Source organism: Meleagris gallopavo, chromosome 13 (assembly GCF_000146605.3).
Source record: "Meleagris gallopavo isolate NT-WF06-2002-E0010 breed Aviagen turkey brand Nicholas breeding stock chromosome 13, Turkey_5.1, whole genome shotgun sequence".
NCBI classification, from domain to species: domain Eukaryota; kingdom Metazoa; phylum Chordata; class Aves; order Galliformes; family Phasianidae; genus Meleagris; species Meleagris gallopavo.
In genome coordinates this window covers 15091652-15111919 of record NC_015023.2, presented here as the reverse complement: position 1 = coordinate 15111919, position 20268 = coordinate 15091652, and the positions used below count along the sequence as shown (strand labels likewise).

The window sequence follows — 20268 nt, the reverse complement described above, 5'->3', positions numbered from 1 at the left end:
AAATGGTGAGGCATGCCTGCTCCTGAGTGAGGCTTTGATAACATGAGCCCATTTTCCATGGCTTTGGCATGAAAAACACAGAGAAGTGCACATTGCCCAAAGTCTGCACTGAAAACAGCCATGTTGTCAAAGAAACCAGAAGAATCATAGAATCATAGAATCATAGAATCATAGAATCATAGAATCATAGAATGACCTGGGTTGAAATGGAACACAATGCTCATCTCATTCCAACCCCCTGCTATGTGCAGGTCGCCAACCAGCAGACCAGGCTGCCCAGAGCCACATCCAGCCTGGCCTTGAATGCCTCCAGGGATGGGGCATCCACAGCCTCCTTGGGCAACCTGTTCCAGTGCCTCACCACCCTCTGGGTGAAAAACCTCCTTCTAATATCCAACCTAAACCTCCCCTGTCTTATTTTAAAACCATTCCCCCTTGTCCTATCACTATCCATCCTTGTAAACAGTCATTCCTCATCCTGTGAAACACATATATCTCCTTCCTTAGGAGAATGCTATCTAAACACATGCATAACTGTTAGGGTGTGTTCAAGATATCTCGGGACGTGATCCATATATCCATGCACTGGAGAAGAAAAGTCACAAGGACTGCTCTCAGGTCAAGCAGAACTCTGCTCTGCCTTAGCACTAAGCCAGTTTGTTTGTGCCAACGAATTACGCAGCTTTGCCCTCTCCCTCCCGTGGCATTAAGAGCAGTAAAACCAAGTTGCTCACAAATCCCCACGCTTTGCTCCTCTTAACCAACCCCACCGCTGTGCTGTGCTGACTTGAGAACAGAGATTTGGTTGAAAGAAAGGATAAAGCAAAACCTTGCTTTGTTTTCCCGCTGTCCTACATTTCACCCAAACAGCTTTGCCTCAGCGCTTTGAACTTTGCATAACTCTTTAAAATAGCAAGCAAGAAAAAAAAATAAGAAAGAAAGAAAGAAAAAATAAAGAAAAGCAGCTTTTTGGTCCCAAAATCAGGAGCGGGCTCTGGTGGAATTGAGGCGGGCTGAGCCCTGCGGGCCGTTCTGCGGAGTGGGGATGCGCTGAGCACAGGGGCACCTCGGGTCCTCCGGGTGTTGTGTGACTTAACAGTGACATCCAGCGGTCACCGAGCACCGGCTGCATCAGGTCAGACCCGGGGATGGGGCGGTCCCTGCGGCGAGCCCCGCTCCTCTCTGCCCAAACTTCAGACCTCCGAGAGCCGAATAATCTTCAAATCGCCCCGCTTCTAAACCGTGTTTCTGCAGTATCACGGATACGAGTCGTAATTAAGCTGCTATAAATGTAACAATAAATCAAAACCCTACGAATCATGAAATCGTGGAAACTTTTCCTTGCTATTGCCCTAAACAGAGAAATAAGCAGTTTTCATCTCAAGTTGAACACTGCAGACATATTTTCACACGATAATTTGGTTTTCAAAAAAAAAAGTCTAACTGTGAAGTTTAATGATACCACACGAAGCAGCTTGTCAGTTCGTATTTATATTCAAATCTGAGCTTTCACAGTTCCCAGTGTGTTTCTTTAGTATTTTTTGAAGCTGCTCTGACAGTCTTTCTCAAAACTGTCTCCAGGAGAAGCAGCATGAAAACCTGCAAGGAAACAAAGAGCTTCCCACACTGTTGGCTCGGGGTTTTGGTAATCGGGGAGAAGGATGCAGTGTCCCACGGATGCAGGAGGATGAGGTTGAGGGCTCTGACATTTGCCTGACGTGGTTCTGTCACATCCTATCAGCGGTGGGGACCAAAGTCCCAAAGGAGTTCATCTCCCGTTAAATGGATCCTTTGGATCTTCCCACTAAATCATGGAATCATTTGAGTTGGAAAGGACACTTAAAGGTCATCTGGTCCAACTCTGGTTCCTGCAATGAACGAGGACCCTACAGCTCTATCCGAGTCCCATTGAGCCTGACCTTGAATGTATCCAGGGTTGGGGCACCCACCACCTCTCTGGGCAACCTGTGCCAGTGCCCCAGCCTACTGTAAAAAACCTTTTTCCTTGTACCCAATCTACACCTCTCCTCTTTTAGTTTGAAACCATTTCCCCTTGCCCAATCACAACAAATCCTCCTAACGAATCTCTCCTTTCCCAGCGGTTATTTGGGGCTCCTCCCTGCCTTTTCTGTCCACTTCCCCTGGGTGCATAGCCATAGGAGGAAGAATTTGGCTGTGGGTTTCTGCATGCTCCACTCAGCACTGAGGTAACACAGTCTCTGACCTCCTGTGTTCCCAGACCTGCCATACCACAGGTAGCAAAGCCTGAGCCATTATTCATCCCCTGATACTCTGCAGTGAAGGATGGAGGTCACTTCCCTTCTGACAGAGGTCCACCCCCTGCCCTCAGCCCGGGCAGGGACATGTCACCCAGATTGGCTGCTTTATTTAACGGAGGATTTCTGTCTAAAGCTCCTGAAAAGCCAAACGCATGCACCAAATGATTCCTGTTACTCTCCAAACCCCTCTTCTTCCGAGCTGGTGCAGAAATAATGAGGCAAGTGTGCTCAAAAGGAGCAGTGTGTCACAATGCCTGTTGGTACAGGATGCTGGATGGGATGGGATGGGGTGGGATGGGATGGGATGGGATGGGATGGGATGGGATGGGATGGGATGGGATGGGATGGACCAAACTGGGCTGATTCCCACCTCCTGTAAGACCCACACAGAATCACAGCTGGTCAGGGGCTGGGATGCCTCCCTAAACACTAGTGCTTGCAGATAAGGTCACCACATGTCACAGCCACTGTCAGGAGCCAGGAGATATATTTTCTTTTAATGGAACATGTGGAGGGTCCAAAATGACTGCAGCTGCTATTGCATTAAAAACAGATATGTCTGCTGCCTCCAGGGGCTGGACATGAGATGTTCCTTCCAGCCTCTCAGCTGACAGCTATGTTTCATGGTCTCCTGTCTACTTCACAAACAAAAGCAACCTTTCAGTCCCAGCAAGCAGCCTGAATGACCTCTCACAGCACCGCCTGCTCTGTGGGCATTAATTTCTTCCAGTTTTCTCCTTTGTTCATGACCTTGGGCAGGTCCTGCTGCTGCACTTTGCTGGGGCTTGCAGAGGAGAAGTAGATGACAGCATGGGGTTCAGGGCATCAACCCCCCTGTGTACCCCATGTCCCTCTGTCCACCAGCCCGCAGCCATGTCCTGCAGCCCCAACCACAGGTTAATTTCTGATCAGCTTTTAATGAACCCAAACCCCTGCACTGACTCAGGTGACAGATAAATTTATCCCAAGGTTAGGGTGACTTTGCTGTACCAAAATCTATTTAAAGTCAAAGCAAGGATTTCAGAATAACAAGTTATTATACAACTCTAGGCAGCTTCCCATACCCTTTTTTTTTTTTTTAATGTAAAAGGTAACATATTTCCATATTTTGTATGTGCTAATTGTTGGGAACACTGTCAGATGGTTCAGCAAATTGAAAATGACAACATCAACCTGTTCAATCCATTAAAGTTTCTCCAGGATCATAAGGGATATTGTCAGCAAAGTAACGCTGGCATCCCCATGGTAAAGCCATCTTGCTTCTTATTAATGACTGGCTTCACAAATGAGCAGATTTTCTTTGTGTGCACCACTCCATCACATTATCCAGAGGGGCACGGGCACACTGTAGGGTAACCTAGAGGTTAAAGAGAAATCTTTCATCCCAGTGAAGACTTAATGAAGAGAATGGCTGAATAAAATGTAAATAGGTCCCAGGCCACCCAGCCAAGATAAAAGGTTGGGAATAGCTTTCTTCTTGTTCAAGGACCAATGCAGAAATTCAGAGGGATTGCAGTGCCAAATCTGGACCAATCTTTTAAATAAAAGTGATAACACTTTGAGTGCCTTCCTCAGGAGAAACCAAGGAAAACATCCACCCATCCACGTCTGAGCTGCAGACGCTCAGCTCCGGACAAACACCATGGGAAGTCAGGCATTGAATACCTTGACCTGGATCTTGCCTTCTGTGTGCAGACACACAAGCCAGCTCCAATCCAAATAGCCGCAGAGATAAGTTAGTGCAGTGCTGTGCCCAAGCCAATATACTGCAGTATTTATTTCCACTAGTATTTATCACCTTGGCTGTGGTATTTCCCCAAGCAGAAAGCAGCTGTGTATAACTTCCAGCCCAGAATTTCTGACTAGCCAGGGCTGAAGGCAGAAAAAACTTGCATCTGTTTTTATCCATCCTGATAGGCACATCTATATAAAAATCTACAGGGATGGATCATTGATGGAGAGATAGCTTTAATTTTAAACAGTTATAAACAACAGCTACAACACAGGAAAGGAACATAGGGCTGTTATTTAAGTTAACAGGAATTTTGCTGACAAAATTCCCACTGTTCTGTGTTTTAGGGCTAGAACGTGCCCTGGGAATTGCACTTCTTCCCCCCAGTACCCCCAGCCACTTTGTGTTAGCAGCTCACCAGCTAAGCTGCTGCTCTGGGAACGTCACAGCCTATTAGTATTTCTTTATCTTCCATTTATGCCATCTTGTTTGCTCTCCCGGGCCACTTTAAAGCAGGTTGACATTGCCAAAGAGATTTACTGCGTGTACTTTGTATACACTTTAATTAGGTCTCCATTCATGTCTCTCACCTGACACTTACAAAAGAAATCACTCATAACTTACAAGCGCGGTACGGAAATCGATACACGTCTTGAACATGTAGTGACTTCCAGGGAAATTAAGTGCCTTCATCCACGCATGTGGTGACTACCTCTGCCTCATGGCATGGAGATATATGGGTTTGTTTCGAGGGTTTGAATGAAGCCACTCTTAGGGTCCTTTGGTTAAGTAGAGGCACAGCTGGGATGCTGCACATCCCATCACCACTCACATCAACTCGTGGCACCTAAAGCAAGGAGGGGTGCAGAAATTAAAGCTTTAGCCAGGAATTGTTTCTTTTTGCCATGTCAATTTTTTGGTTTTATTAGACTTCCTGACAGTGTCAAGCTTCAGACATCGTTGTCAATGGTGGGCTGAAACATAGCCCTGTTATATTGCTGTCACTTCAATTTTTGTGTGTGTTTCTCACAGAAATCTGAATGATTGGGCATTTAGCTTTCATGCTCCAACAACACGAGGAGGAAAAGAAAACAACTGCCTATAGTAACAACTGGCACTTTGGAAATGGGAAATTTTGACAGTGGATTTTCTTTTGACTGTTAGGTTATACAACTTTGGGTTTTTCCTTGGGTGAAAGGAGCTTCCAATCACTGGCAGAGAGGAGGGAGGAATTATGGCTTTGTTTCTACATTTGGAGCCTCAGCAACAGGGGTCAAATTAGAGAATCTAAATTGTATAATCTGGAGAATCTTGGGAGATTCCCATCCTTACAATTCAGAGGGAATAAAATCATAGAATGGTTTGGGCTGGAAAGAAAAGAAATCTCTCTGCACACCATCACATCCTACAGATAATCTCAGCTGAAAATTAATCTGTAGGCAGTGTAATTGTCCCATTAATAAGATTAATGCCAGGCACAGCTCTATGGATTATTGAAAAGACAAAGCAGCCTGATCCATGCAATTAGAATGAGATACCTGCATTAATTAGGACCATCACCTGACAGCAGTGGTTACATCAAACAGCTCAAGGAACTGAATCTCCTCTTCTAGTCTCATCATTCTCCCTGGTTTGTGTTTTCAATTGCTCTGTTGGTTTTCTTACATCACAGATACTCAGAAAAACACTAGCATTGTTCTGATGTACAAGTGTAAAATCCTTCCTTTCTCCGCTTTGGTTCTGAAAAAAGTGATAATCTAACCATCAGCATCAGTTTCTGTTTGGTTGGTGTGAAATAGGGTGTCCTGCCTGCCCCATATCACCCATGCTTAGTGCCAGGGCTCTGCACAAATGTTGGCTTTTTGCTGATGCAGCTCCCAATGCACACATATGGATAAGAGCACTGGCAAGTGGTCATCTTGCTTGTGTAGCTCCGTGATGTGCCACTTTTCTCCAAGGACATGACAATCAAGCACAAGTTTTTGGTTCCTCTATTCTGCAACATTAACAGGCAGGTTTCTATCACACAGCTCAGCATCAGCATGCCACGTCACTCTAACAACCATCCCTGGGAAAGGAAATCACTCTGTTCTGCTCAGTTGTACTCATTCCCAATTACAAGCCAAGTATCTCAGTCACGAATGTCAAAACAGATACTGTCTGGTTAAATGATATAAGATAGGTGCAGCTACGCCATAAGCTGTCATGAACCCAGACATGATTGACAGAAAAACTGTCTCCTGATGGGAATCAGCTTAATACTTATGGTGAAGTGATGTCTGCTTAGCAGAGCCCTCGTTGTTCCACATTTGAATAAATGATGACACTGTTATTACTATTTGGTGGGGTTTCTGTGTGGGTTTTTTGGTTTTTGTTTTTGTTTTTTTTTTAAGAACGATTGACACATTTTTATATCTTTAAAAAGTGTGGGACCTTCCAACCTGCTGTGATTCATTCCCGAAAGCCAAAGCTACAATTCTGATGGAAGAAATGCAGTGCTTTTAATCTCTGCACCTCATTAACCACAGTGTGATCCAAACCACTGGTGCCCTTCAGGGGACTGGTACCCTGGGCTGCCTTGAACAGCGCGACCCATAACGGTGAATCACTCCTTTGGTTTCCCCATGTGCAGTTTTGGCTACCGCTCGTTATGCCCAGCTGTGAGATTAATGTGTCCTTCTTGTTATGTCAGGATTGCTGGCGTGCTGTTGTGATCGTTTTGCTGAGCTACAGGAGCTGTTGGGCAGAGCTGGAGCGTCTCCAGTTGTGATGAAAGAATCATGGAATGAGCTGAAATTGGGGAATTTGTGCTCGAGATTTCTCTGCCGAAGCCCTGAGAGTCACCTGCTTCGCTTTGCCAGGTACTGGAATCATTTCTGCCTCATTCTTTATTGTGAAGGAATAAAGCCTTCAGGTTTTCATTCTGGAAAAATGCCTTAACCACACTCCTCAGCTGAACTTTGTGCACCAAGGTTTCCTTAAGTGATAATGTGCCTAAGTGCATTTTCCAAACTCGTGTAGCAATGAGCTGGCAGGGATCACGGGCACACACCACACAAATGAGTGCAATAGGGCAGCAGCACGAGGAAGGCATCCTTTCCACTGCTATCACTGCCTTTCTTACAAACCTGAACTGTCATTGCTTGTGTCTTTATGCTCAAGCATTTCTATCACGCTGGAGTAATAAATATAACTACAGCATGATGAGCTTTGGCATCCCACTCTTCACCCATGTTTTCATGGTACCTGGACACCCCAAGCAGCCAGAGAACAGCCTCAGCCCACAGCTTCCCATACAGGTGTGCACCAGGGAACCTCCAAGAGCACTCATACATCAGTGATGCTGAAGCCTTTATGATTTTCCAAGATATGTTTGAACTCTGCCCATGCTGTTTGTAGAACAGCGAGGTGTTTGGATAGCATTAAAGCTTGCTATGTTTGAAATGCTCTCACTCTGCATAAATTTGTCATGACTGAAGATTATATTAAGTATTAGCACGGCAAAACTGTGCAGCCAGTCTCCCACCACCTTGCACACTCCAATGGGCTTTCTCACTGCTTGCACAAACCAGGAACACTTTCAGCCTGAGTTTCTGATTAGTGAGCCAACCCTGAACTGCAATGCCAAGCCTGAAAGTGAGAGATGCTCTCATTTTTCTCCCATATCTGCAGAGTTCGACTTCTTTCTTTTTTTCTGCCCTGGTGTTTTGCTCCAATGGGTCTTGTTCTTTATTGCAAAGAATGATATACTTGATAAAAGGGAATCTTGGGGCAACCTGACATATCTTAGGAAGTCTTGAACATTGCCAGAAGGCCTAAGAAGAAGCAGTTTAGCTGGCAGATAAATTGGTGTAATAAGTGACCTGACATTTCTTTCATGTTTGACCATATTGCACAGTGAAAACTGACAAAATGTTGTTCCAATTGAAAATATCCTCTCCTGGTTATGTAAATAGTTAATCCTTAAAAAGCCCCACATTTCCCATCAGAAGCTGCATGCTGATTATTCCCAGCTGGCAGTTTTATTCAGCTGCTCTCATTCTAGGCTATTGTTCTAGTTCACCTTAAAGCAGCCATATAAAAACATCCTTGGGAATGGCAGCAGCACCATTTTCTGGGCAGTTGAGGACTTTAAAGCATGACAGCCAAAAGGCAGATGGAGTTAATCTGCAAAAGTCAGTTCAAAATCAGTAAGACAATACATTCCAGGTGAGAAGATGCTGAACAGTTATTTTAAAATGCCTTGAGACTAGACAAAATGTACTTTCCATACCATTCATGTGTAATAAGTCATTGGCTTTTCTGCATGACTGAATTTCATTTTGCATCTGCGTTGTACATTAAGGCTCACCTGTACTTGTATATATTTATGCATTTTTAAGCCCACACCTGATTTTGGAAGCATTTTTTAAAAATAAAACAATATCAGCACACAGGGGGCAACTGGAGTAAATAGTTCCCTGGGAAGTACTTCTATAAAAGAGCTTTGTTTGTAAAGTGAATTGTCCAAGAGCACCAAGATTAATGATTAATGAAGAAAAGGTTAACAAGTGAGTAAAGAGAAAATCCATGGACTTTTTCATTTAAGTTCCTTCCAATTTATTTCTCAAATACCCATACACTGGAGGCAAGCAGCCTCCAACTGAAGCTATAGGATTTTTGCTAGGACTGTGCCAGACTGGAGGGCTCTGTGCCAGGGCATCAGGAGGATAACAACACAAGGATGATGGCTTTCATCTCCACATGAAAGGGCGCAGACTGTGTTTGATGTCCTCACAATTTCCATGCTTTATCCTCCATGCCCAGCATGCGAAGCTCATGGCTCTCATCTACCCAAGAGATGATGGAAACCCTGGGTCACGCCTCACTCTGTATGTTTGCAACCCAAACACTTTTCCAAACTGCTCTCCAGGCTGAAAACCTGGTTTGCTTGTTTACCATTAGCTCTCACATTTCCCCAAACAAGAGTCGGCCCACGGATAGCCAGTCCCTACCACCTTTGTCTGTTAGTCCCACACTTTTCCAGGGCCACTTTCTGCTGCAAATAAATCTGTCAGTCTCTGAGTTCACTAATAATTTCAATGCATGATTTGTACTATAACAAAGGGGGAAAAAAAATAGTAGCATGAAGATATACGTTTTTGCCTCTAGGAATTCCTCCATCTGTTGATAGGCCTAGCAGGGTGTGATGCTCAGCCTCTACAGATTTCAAATTAAGGGTTTGCCGAGATACTTAACTGAGTTAAAGACAAATCAAATACAGCAGCTTTAGGAAATTACAGTAACCATCCTATTGTTTCATTCTCACAGCCTCTATTTCAAGCCTTCTGACTCATAAGCAAAGCAAGATTCAACTAATAGTGTAAGAATGGGAACACTGATTAGCAATGGGACAACTCTTATTTTGGGATCAGAAGGGCTACATGACATTTATGCAAGCTCAGCATACTCTTACATAATAAGTCAGGTGTGTTCAAATAGTTTTTAACCAGTATTTGAAATCAGAAATCACAAAACATTTTTAAACCTTTCTGCTGGTGCAAGTAAATAGTAATAATGTAATTTACATTGCATTGCATGTAATGAATAGAAGATTGGCACATGTTGTCCAAAAGTGATAAGGAGAAAGTAATGCCTTGTCCTACATAGTTAATGACTCAAGAAGTGTTGTATGGGTGAATTAGCAGTCACAAACATGAAGGTAGGTGAGCAATTTCCTAGATGCAGTATTGATTTTAAAGATTAACAACATTTTCAGAGCCTGTGTGTGGCCAAGAGTTTTTGCCAGATGTCCAAGTACCTAGCTGTGTAGCTAGAACAAAAACCTAAATAAGAATCTGAATTGAAATAAATGTCTTATTTCCTACTCTCTAATCCTGTTTGAAGCTCTGGGACTCCTGCCATCCTCAACACTGGTTGGTAGACATCAAGCAAATAAAGCCTATGTTGGATTAGTGGATTTTATCCCCCCCCCGTAGGACCTGAACATTTTTCCTTTTCTTTAATATTCAGACTGAAACACGTACTGCATAATAACAACAACCTGAGTCAGATGCAAGATGCATAACTGTGAAAAAGATGTTCACTGCTTCCCAAGCAGCCTGCCAGTTTGGGAAGGAGAGAGCCTGGCTTGTGCTCAAGGCTTTGGGATTGTATCATCATTTTGAATGGAGCCCAGGGTGCATCAGAAATGGGAAAGTCAAACAGCCAGAGGGCTTTCTGATATTAAAAGCACTACTGGAAAAATATGAAAAGGACAAAGAAAAAATCAATCAGATAGAAGCTGTAATTAGTCTATGTGAGATCCTTTCAAGGATGGCCGTGCTGTACTCTTGGTGCTAGCGCCAGCTCTGCTCGTGCTGCCTTGCTCAGTGCTTCCCTGTTCAGGAGGAATAAAATTGGTAAAATAAGCCCGTAGCCAATCCTTTTTTATAATCTTCTCTCTTTTGAATGCTGGACCCCCCACTTGGATCAGAATGTCCAAAGACATCATTTTGGTTTTGCTTGGGAGACGGCTGATAGGAGAAAATGTTTCATTTCTGCGCTCGGTGGGTGGCTCGAGCCAAGCTCGTCTTGATGGCAAGCAATATGCAATTCTGGAATAAATGTCCCTTCATTCAATTATATAGGAAATAATTACAGATGTGTAAAACCACTTAATGGAGACATGCAGAGATCAGCATATATGAATGCAAACTGTCTTTATTCAGACATAGGAGGAAAGTTCATCCAAGCTCCTCCTCCCTCGCCATCTTGTCTCTGGCTGTACCACTACTCAGAGACTCAGAACTTTACTCAGCATCCTTGCTTGCATGCTTTGTGCCACTTTACTCCTCGACTTTGTGCATTTTCCCAGTGGTTTCCTAGCTAGATATTGGGACTGTTTGTAAGAGAAGGCAGGAAAAATTGGCACACAAAGTTTCCTATTTTTTTCTGAGGACGACTAACCCTACTCCATACGCACAGCCTGCTGACTGCATCTTTTTTTTCTCAGCATTAAACCATCTTGAACAGCATTTGCCTCATTCTGAGAAAGCTGTGAGGCAGCCTCTTCCCAGGGTAACACTTCTGTGCACTCACTCAACTTCCACAAGTTATTGTCATCCCCTGCATGCATTAACTTGGAAGAAAAGACTCCAAGTAGCAAAGAGCTTTAAGCTTACATGTTTTACACACAGAGTTGCTGAAGTGTATGGATGGTCCAACTCTTCCTGCTGGTGCACAGCTGCAACATGTTGAGTGATGGTAAATTGTTTCTGACCTCTCAATCCATGTGTTGGCTGCCATTGAGGGTGTGGCTTTTTCTTCCGCATAGCTTTGCAGACTGAATTTTTTGTCAACGTACAAGTAAGCATTTCCTGAGGCCATGACCATTGGGCATTGTGAAAGCTCCAACCAGTTGTGCATTGATGAGGTGCCCAGTCATCGAGGCCAAGATATTTTCCTCATTTTAGAGATGATGGAGACATCTCCCCGATTTTCCTCGTAGGAGGGATATCTGCTTCCATTGTCTCATGCTTTCAGCAGGAAGAGGGGCTAAGCTTGACAACATACAGCAGTCTCTTCACCTATTCCTTTATTACACAGAGAAAATGGTGAAAAGGGGGAGTATGTGGCAATGATAAGCTATGGAGGAATTCCTTTGCTAACATAGGCAGTGGAATAGCCTAGAGTAACAAGAAGAAGCAGATGCACTCCTTGTCTTTACTGCTAACATAAGGGAACAGAATATTTCACAAATTTCCTTATCTTTTCTGCAAAGCCATTCTGAGAGCTCATGCCTTCCATGGGAACAGTGAATGAACAAAGCCAGAAGCCATAGATCAGAGCAGTCCAAGCCCGCTGCAGGGCTCAGCGTGTTCCCCAGGGAGTCTGAGGTTTGATTCCTGGTTAACTCTGAAGATACACTGGCTGAGATATCAAAAATGCTCTTCAGATTTCTTCCTGTATGCTGTCCATGGGGACTATCCTAATGTCATCTAAAACCATGAAACTGCATCACTTATGCTACAGGACTCCTGATGACCAGGAAATAGTTGCTCACTTACACCTACCTGCCCATTATATTCTCCATAGGACTATTTTATTTGATCTCAGTTTCTCCAGCTGTGCAAATTTTTCACCACCACGTTCCTATTCCTCTTCACAGCTTATGGGTCAGCAGTAGTTTATAATAGGTACACTGGCTGTCCTTGAATTCCCAAAGTGCTGCAGTCAGCAGGTTGCTGCAGCAGAAACTTCTCCTTCTGCCTACCAAGCCACACTGCCCTACAGCTTGATCTAACCCTTGGATATCAGCAATGTGAAAATCCCAAGGATGTCAGCCCACATCCTTTCAATAGCAGCCCAGCATGAGCCCAGTTGAGCTGCCAGGCTGCCTGATGATACTGTTTTATATTCACAATAATAAATTTTCCTAATTTAATCTCTGAAATGGAAGCGCACATTTCAGCTCATGATTTCCAACTTATCTTCTATTTCCTTTTGGCTTTTCAATGTTTCTGAAATGCCTTATGCTACAGGCAAAACACTCTGATTATGATGGGGCTCTTCTTTTAGCAGCTGCCACTGAGCAGTGTCACACATGGAGAAAATGGGAAGTCAGCTCTGCCCAGTTGTCTCAAGCATTTAGAAAGAAGATGGGAGAAAGAGTGCACAGTAAGATCCAGGTGTCAAGTGTTTTGGAATCCTTATTTAAGGAAGGGGATGGGAGGGATTTATTAAAGAATTTAGGCATGGTGGAGCTCTACAAAATGAGTAATGCAATAAAATGCAACCCATCAAAAAGTCATGCTAAGTTAAGCACAATGATTAACTGAGATTTGTCTTTATGGCATCACAGGAAACACATCTGTGCACCTCCAAGAAGGAGGTGGAAGACAGGAAGAAATTAATTTCCATAGTGTGTCTTAAAGAGGTGTGGCCTTGTTCGTGTGAAGGTAGCAAATTCCATCCCTTCCATAATAGGAGAAATCTTTTCTGATCCAAAGTCCAAGTGAAGCACTAGAATTTCAGTTCTAAAATTAAATCCAGATACCTGACCTTTGCCTTCCAAAAATACTGCTGACATATACTTTTGCTGGTCCCACCTTTATCATAACACCAATACAACTGGTATTAGTATGGGAGCAGAGGAAGGCTTAATAATAACGTATGTACAAGAGATGAACAAATGCAAAGGATGCAAAGCTTTTTGTTCAAGTGTGTACTCTGCCTCTAGTTGTAGAAGATGCTGTATTTATATCCAAACTGGGAAAAACACAGAAAGGCTTGTAGTTACTTGTTGCCTCCAAATAGCAGCTGTTCTGAAGCAGTGCATCTCTGCCTTTTTTACAGAGGGACTTTACATTCTGCAAGAGTAACCCCAGCTAGAAGCAGCTTGTTGTGACAGCCCAGGGAAATGTCTCCATCAGAGCAAACCTCACTTTTTCAGGGTAATCTCTGAACCCTCTCGTCTCTGTTTCAGATGGCTGCTCTCCAAGCCAGCAGCCACAAGTGATACTTCCCACAACAATTCCACCGCTGATAGGGGACATTGATTTGCAATGGATTCATTACCCTCAGCCTGCTTGGGAGTGAGGAGCTGGAATTTCTTGGTCTAATCACTTGCCAAAGGTCTGGCATTTCTCAGCTGCTGGGTCTGGGAAAATAATGAAAGAAGGCACTGATGGCCAAAGTCAAGGAAAACAGTAAGCAGAGCTTCTCCTTGATGCTGCCTGATGGCACTGCCAGCTGTGGCTGCAGGGAACCAGATGACACCATGATGTGGGCTGGCGCACCTGCAAGAGCCAGGGCTTGAGCTCACTGCTGCCTTCCGTAAGAGCACTGCAGCCTTGCAGAGCCAGAATGCAGTTGCCTCCCTGCAACCAGTGCTCTGTCTTGGCTGCCACTCATCCAGGCCCTGCCTGTTCACAGAATCATACAGACATAGAACGGCTTGGCTTGGAAGGGACCTTGAAGATCACCCAGCCTCCTTGCCACCCATATCAGGCTGCCAAGGACCCCATTCAGCTTGGCCTTAAACATCTCCAGGGATGGACATCAGCAAATTATTTGTGATCACCTCCCTCTCCCCATTGGCCATCTTTTGATGCAGTCCAGGATGCTGTTGGCCTTCCAGGCTGCAAGCACACACTGCTGGCTCATGTACAGCCTTTCATCCACCAGGACCTTCTCTACAGGGAGATTTGGTCTTCAGTGCCCAAAATTACCACTAGCTCATAGGAAAGAGCACTGAGATGCAATTTTAGAAGGAGCACAGCTGCACTCGTTGCCCACGTAACACTTTTCAGCAGAGCAAAGGCAGTGCGTGTCCCAAAACACCACATCCCATCATTTTTTCTTTTCCCCTGCAAACTTTTTTCACAGCATCTCAGATATTTCCAGTCAGAGGGCTGGAAAAAGCAACAGCGGGAGGACAGATCCTGCAGGACAGCCAGCTGTCACCCTCTGGCACTGGGGGTGGACCCTCTGCCTTGCCTTAACCAAAGTGGGAGCTGGAATTTCACAATTTCAGTCAGCCCCATGCACCTTGAAAATGTGAGGGATTAATTTAGCCCCCTGAAACATTCCTGCCTTCCAAAGCACACCATGGCTCTCATTTAGAGCCTATGTATCTGTGGATACATTTTCACATGTGCTGCAGGGAAGCAGGGATTATTTTTATTCTGAGGAAGAAAGCGGAGCACAGCCGATGTGCAGCCAACAAAAGATGCAAAAGTAACGCAGCACTGGGAGGGAGGGTGAGGAGGGAGGGCTCACTTTCAATTAGCAGCCCTGTTTTGTTCACAGGGTGGGCAGACGCTGCAATCCAAAGAGTTTTGCAGGAAGACGATGATTGCGCAGGACCAGAGCCCTCTGCCAAGGATGCTCACATCTCCTCATGAGGCAGAAGAGCGCAGTGCCTTCAAACATTCATCAGACAATGAGAGCAGCCACAGTCGCCTATTAGCCGCTGGCAGAGCGCCGTGTGTTGATGGACAGCTGCACATTCAGCTCGGTTTCATGTCTGGGAGATGTTCAGCACGCGTGCGGCTCAGCCCTTCTGCCAGGCTCCTCTTCTATTCACAAGAGCCAACTGTAAGGCTTCCTTGCTGTTTTTTGGAAATTCAGAGAGGGCTTGGCCTACACAAACCTGGTTGAAATCCTCATATTGCATTCACTAGCAGAGTTCATGTGTTTTTTGAGTTGTTGAAGACAGAGCCTGAGGTCCATTCTATGATTCTACGATTCTGTGATATACAAATGTATTTCTAATGCTTTTCCATTCCCAGTCTCTCCATTCCAGTGTTTCTTTGGAATGAATTTCCACCCTACGATGCCCATGGCCACCCTGGCTGGTTTGTTGGGCTGTGTGGTGGGTTTGCCACTCAGGAGCTGGTCTCTGATCCTTATGGGTCTCTTCCAACTTGAGATGTTCTATGATTCTATGACTCACATCCCTTTGGTTGTTGCATTAGACCCCGGAGTTCTAATAAGGCAATCCAAAAGTGAAGCAGCAAATCCCCAGGTACATTACACAATCTCTGTACTTCCTCATAAGATAAATCATAGCTCTAATTTGCTCTCTGAATTTAACCTGTCCCTTAATTTCATTTTGCTTTGAGCTCCTGGATATAAAAAGCTACACACTAGGTAATGTTATCCTACAGTAACACAACACTGAACCTGATTATGGGAGGTTGGGAAATTTCTGTCTCTAGGGGACTCAGGAACAAATTAGATCTAATCAGGAACATTTCTGGCATCACTGATCCTGCTCTGATACATGAGGGTGGAGGAACCTTCTTGAATTCTCTGTCTACTTGATTTTCTCTTGGCAGACGCACCAGCCTGAGAGGGCATCCACAGGAATAGGTAATTGTGTTCAAAGAACACCAGGAGATCATCTGGGATGATGTCCCAGTAACTGTGACCTGCTGCACATCATTTCAGCTTCTTTTTTCCTTACCAACAGCAGAGAAAAAGGCAGGGAGAGGAGAAACAAGCAAGTGGGAAGGACCAGATCAATCAAAACCCATAAAAACTACTTAGCAATATCATGTCACCTTGAGATCCTGTTGAGCAATACTAACTGCCATGGTTTGCCTGTGAGCTTCTCAAAAAAAACTACAGAAACTGAATATCTCTAAGATGGTACCCCCCAGCCAAACGCGAAGGTAGCAGTCACAAGGCTCACAATGTGCTCCAGCCCACAAAGCACAGCAGCATCAGTTTGATTACCAGCAGAACCAAACAGATTCTGCCTCCACTGAAGTCAATCACACCACTGTGTCCAGGAGTTTCCCCAGAGCAAACCTGAACTGATTTCATTACGCAGCAAGCAGACATTGCCAGCTGAGCTCTTCGAAAATGTAAACGCTTTCCCATCATGCATTATTTTCCCATTATCTTGAGTGCCTGTAAACCTATTGCCTTAATTTTCATAAGATTTCATAGAGTTCAGTATAAATACCTGCTATCCATCACAATATTAGAAGAAAAAGAAACGATAATAACTTAATTATCTCTTATGCAGAAACTAATTATAATTCTCTGGGTTCATAATCAATACTTTAAAGCTGTTCTATCTCAGAGAACAGTTTGTCAATATTTTATATACTGTTAATAATTCATGGCTTTATTACATAATCAAACAGGAATCTAACTCCAGAGAGGCCTAAGCACAGAAGGAAGCAGCATGGGAAAAAAAACGAAGTGGAGGAATGCAAAGCCTTCAGGCAGAACGTGAGGGTGCAGTGAAGCTACACCACCATCCTGCTTGCCTGCAAGGATGGGGCTGAGTTCATAGGACAGATAAGTTGGTTAGAGGAAAGGAAGAACGTGCCAAAAAATGTATGCCAAGAGAATCAGTTAGAAGGCAATCTGGCATTTCCCAAGTGTGATGTTGAAATTTACTATTTCCACTTGGAGAGGGCATTTGGGAGTGGAGGAGAGAAAAGGACTGTCTCTTCTGAGAGGCAACCAGCACCGTATGGGATCAGTTGTATCATCAGATCTTTCTTAAAACTGCAAAGAGTCAAAGTTAAACCATTCCTTGTTTCTTCATGCCCCTCCTGCCTAAAAATGAAACACTCAACTCTTGTTCTGCAGTGCTGCATGTGATTACTCTAGTGTCTGACCCCACATTACTCAGGATGACCATCAGGGACAAAACACAGTTTGTGAGTAACCACCTCCAATGATCAGCTCAGGAAATATGAAAACTGCCTAAAATCAATGAGACACATGAAAGTACAAACTATGTTTCTGTGACATGAAAAATAAATAAATAAATAAACAAACAAATAAATAAATAAATAAATAAATGAAAGATGATTTAGGATGACACAGTTGGCATTTGAAATAGCTCATCACCACCTTTTGAAGAGGAGAGAAGTGTGCTCCTTAGGTCAGCCTGACATTTGTTGTCCCACATATGGGAAAACACTTTTTCCTGCAAGTATGATGTTGCATGAGGAAGCAGAATGGGGAAAGTGCTGGCTGTAATGCTCAGCAATTGGAGACAGCTGCCTCTGCTAGTGAGCTATAACATGTGCCATAGGAGAACGCAGAGCCCACTGCAGAGATGTAGCTCTTGTAGGCCATGTAGAGAGACTTGATAAAAGATGACTTCTGCCTCCAAAAGTGCAAAGTCTAAGCAGGTGCGGCGATGAAATCAAGGCTCAGCACCACTTCCTTACCAAAGAGAAACCCCAGCAGAGAAGCAGTACGTGCTCTCACTGTCACAGGGAGCGCGCAGCTCTCATCTGCTGTGTGCCACTGCTGCTTCTTGCGCACAAAACCATCCTTTCTGCCCGTTTGTTTGACTTTAATGAGTGCAGAAGGGAAGTGCGCCCTGCATTTTCTTTCTCTTAGAATTTGTATTGCATTTCATTAGGAACAGGTTTTGTATGTCTGTAGTGCATCCCTGGACAAAGTGGCTCTCGCCGCACACTTGTCATTTTTTTATTATGTTATTCTTTTTATATCATTATCAACGTTTTATAAGTGTCTATAAAAATAGGTGTAGGAAAGTGAAAGTCTTCAGAGTGAGTAAATGGACAATGTGCTAAATGAGTTATGTCTCTGATGCTATTATCTCTAAATCAGCATAGATTATTCAGGCTGGGGGCTTTTAGAATCATAAGTGGCTGAGATCATTTCTCAGTTCATCATCCTATTACACATAATGAGAAAATACTTCTAAATAGGAAGATTACTCTGTCAAAAGATCCCCCATGAATGATTCCCCAGGCACTGACAATGTGTATTAACTCTTTTCTTCCTACATGGGAGGGATGAGAGAAGCTCAGTCCTCAAGGATTACCCTGAAACGTTCAGCAGCTCTGAATTTGCTCTGCTCTCCTGGGACCCCTTTGCTCCATGCTTATGTTTCTAACAGCATTTTCTTGGTTTCCACCCCTGCATTTGCTTTCCTGCAGTATGTAAATTCAGCTGCCGGTGCTGAACCTGGAATGAGATAAAGCCTCTCAGAAATTCATTTCATTATTTTTGAGTGGTTCTGTTTATGTCAGTTTTAAGGTTCCATTCCACCAAGTGCAAATTGTAGCATTTCTCCAGCAAGTGATTTCTGGCTGCAGCTTGACAAAGCGACAGCTCCCTTCCCTTCCCCAGATGGGGAAGATCTTCAGCACACAGGTGATGAACGGCCCTCTTGTTCCATTATTTCCCACACTGCCACCGACTCATTGCCTTATTGCATGGGTAGAGTTATTAGTTTTACTTATTGGGCAGCACGTTTCCAAGAAGCCATTTAACGCACAGTTTCATGAGGCAGTTTTCATGGAATATAAACTCTACATTCCAGCTCTCAAATCAAGGATTCCTTTTACCTTGCACAGAGCTCTGTGAAATATCCCTTATGTTTGTGCAGGGCACAGTGAGGTTTCAGCACATCCCACCCGCAGCCAATCCCACCCAAAGGATGTTGTTACTCCGCCTGCGTCTGTTCCCAATCTCACATAAAACATCTTTTACAAGAGAAGATGGAGCAAATGCAAATGTGTATCTTCTGCATGTTAACACATACAAAGAGAAATGACTCCTGCCAACTTCTGCCCAGCTTTGCCCTTGTTCTCTTACCATCCTTCTCTGCATGACAAACTACCTGCACTGATTTAATTATTTACTGCAATTCATGGGGAGTGAGGATTTCTTTCAGAGAGCCCCACATTTACTAACAGTGCTTGATGTTTGCAAACGTGATATTTCAGAACTGTTTGGATGGTTCTGTGGGCAAACATCAATCTGATGGGTGATGATGGGTGGCAGTTTACAACAAGCATTTCTTGCACCATCACAAGAGTTGGAAGTCTCTTGATAACATGACGTCCCACCACCAGGCAGAGGTTTACTCTCTTTAATTGTTTACTCACATAAAACTCGGGGAGCAAGAACTTACAGAAAAGGGAGGCTGAGATCTAATGTGAAAGAGAATTGTTTTATGCTTGCCTCCTGCCTGATCTTTATACTTTATACTTTTATTTTTACATTGGCTGTGCCAGAGGCAAGGTATTGGGTTAAAGAACCCCACACCGCAGCCAGTAAGACCAGAAGCAGGTTTTGATGAGCAACCTGAGCCACCTTTATAAAATATACATCCCAGCTATGGCCAGGCTTTCTGCGTGGAATAGTTTTCCATTATTCTTCAACCGTAGATTCATAATTACAGCAAGAGTAAACCAGAAGGTGCCCACATTTACAAAAACACCACTGGAACTATCAGTGACTCCCAGAAGATCTATTCCACTGGAGTTTTGCACACACATCTATATGTGATAATGAGGGGTTTATACGCTATGAAATGCAATTTTAGAATAATAAAAAAAAATTGGATACATCTGTTTTACTTCATGCTGTCTTTCTGGACTGTGTTTGGAGTTGCTGAAAGTTATTCCTTTTTTCCCTTTGCTTTGGCAGGGGTCGATGGAGTGCTGGGGCTACACCCCTGGGCTGCCTGTACACATGGTCAGAGTTCAGGCCATGCTCATGTACCATATGTGTTTTTGTTATTACTCATTACTGTGCAGGCAGAACCCACCACGCTGACAGCACAGTAGTCAGACATGATGGCTATGCACTGGGATGCCATGTTGTGCTGGGATGCCACGCTCATTTAGACAACTAGAGCCCAGAGCACATGCCTCCAGCCCTGTGGATTCAAAGAGCAGCTGGAAGCCCCTGCAGAGCTTCACAGGTGAAATTGGTCTGCTTTTCAGGACCTTTAGGAGCTTGAGTTTTGCTCTTATAAGGTAT

The 20268-nt window shown here is 44.0% G+C and overlaps 1 long non-coding RNA gene across 8 annotated transcripts in view; it reads left to right on the top strand.

Moving 5' to 3' along the window:
• LOC104913048 overlaps positions 1-20268 on the top strand; it is a 65401-nt gene that overhangs the window by 34544 nt on the left and 10589 nt on the right. For 4 of the 8 annotated variants that reach the window (XR_004161212.1, XR_004161214.1, XR_795083.3 and 1 more), the window contains 3 exons: positions 6437-6611; positions 6704-6872; positions 14803-20209. This is a non-coding gene — a long non-coding RNA (uncharacterized LOC104913048). Of the gene's footprint in view, positions 1-6436; positions 6612-6703; positions 6873-13347; positions 14090-14802; positions 20210-20268 lie in introns of those variants that run through there. The other 4 variants (XR_004161215.1, XR_004161213.1, XR_002119364.2 and 1 more) reach the window with 3 other exon arrangements.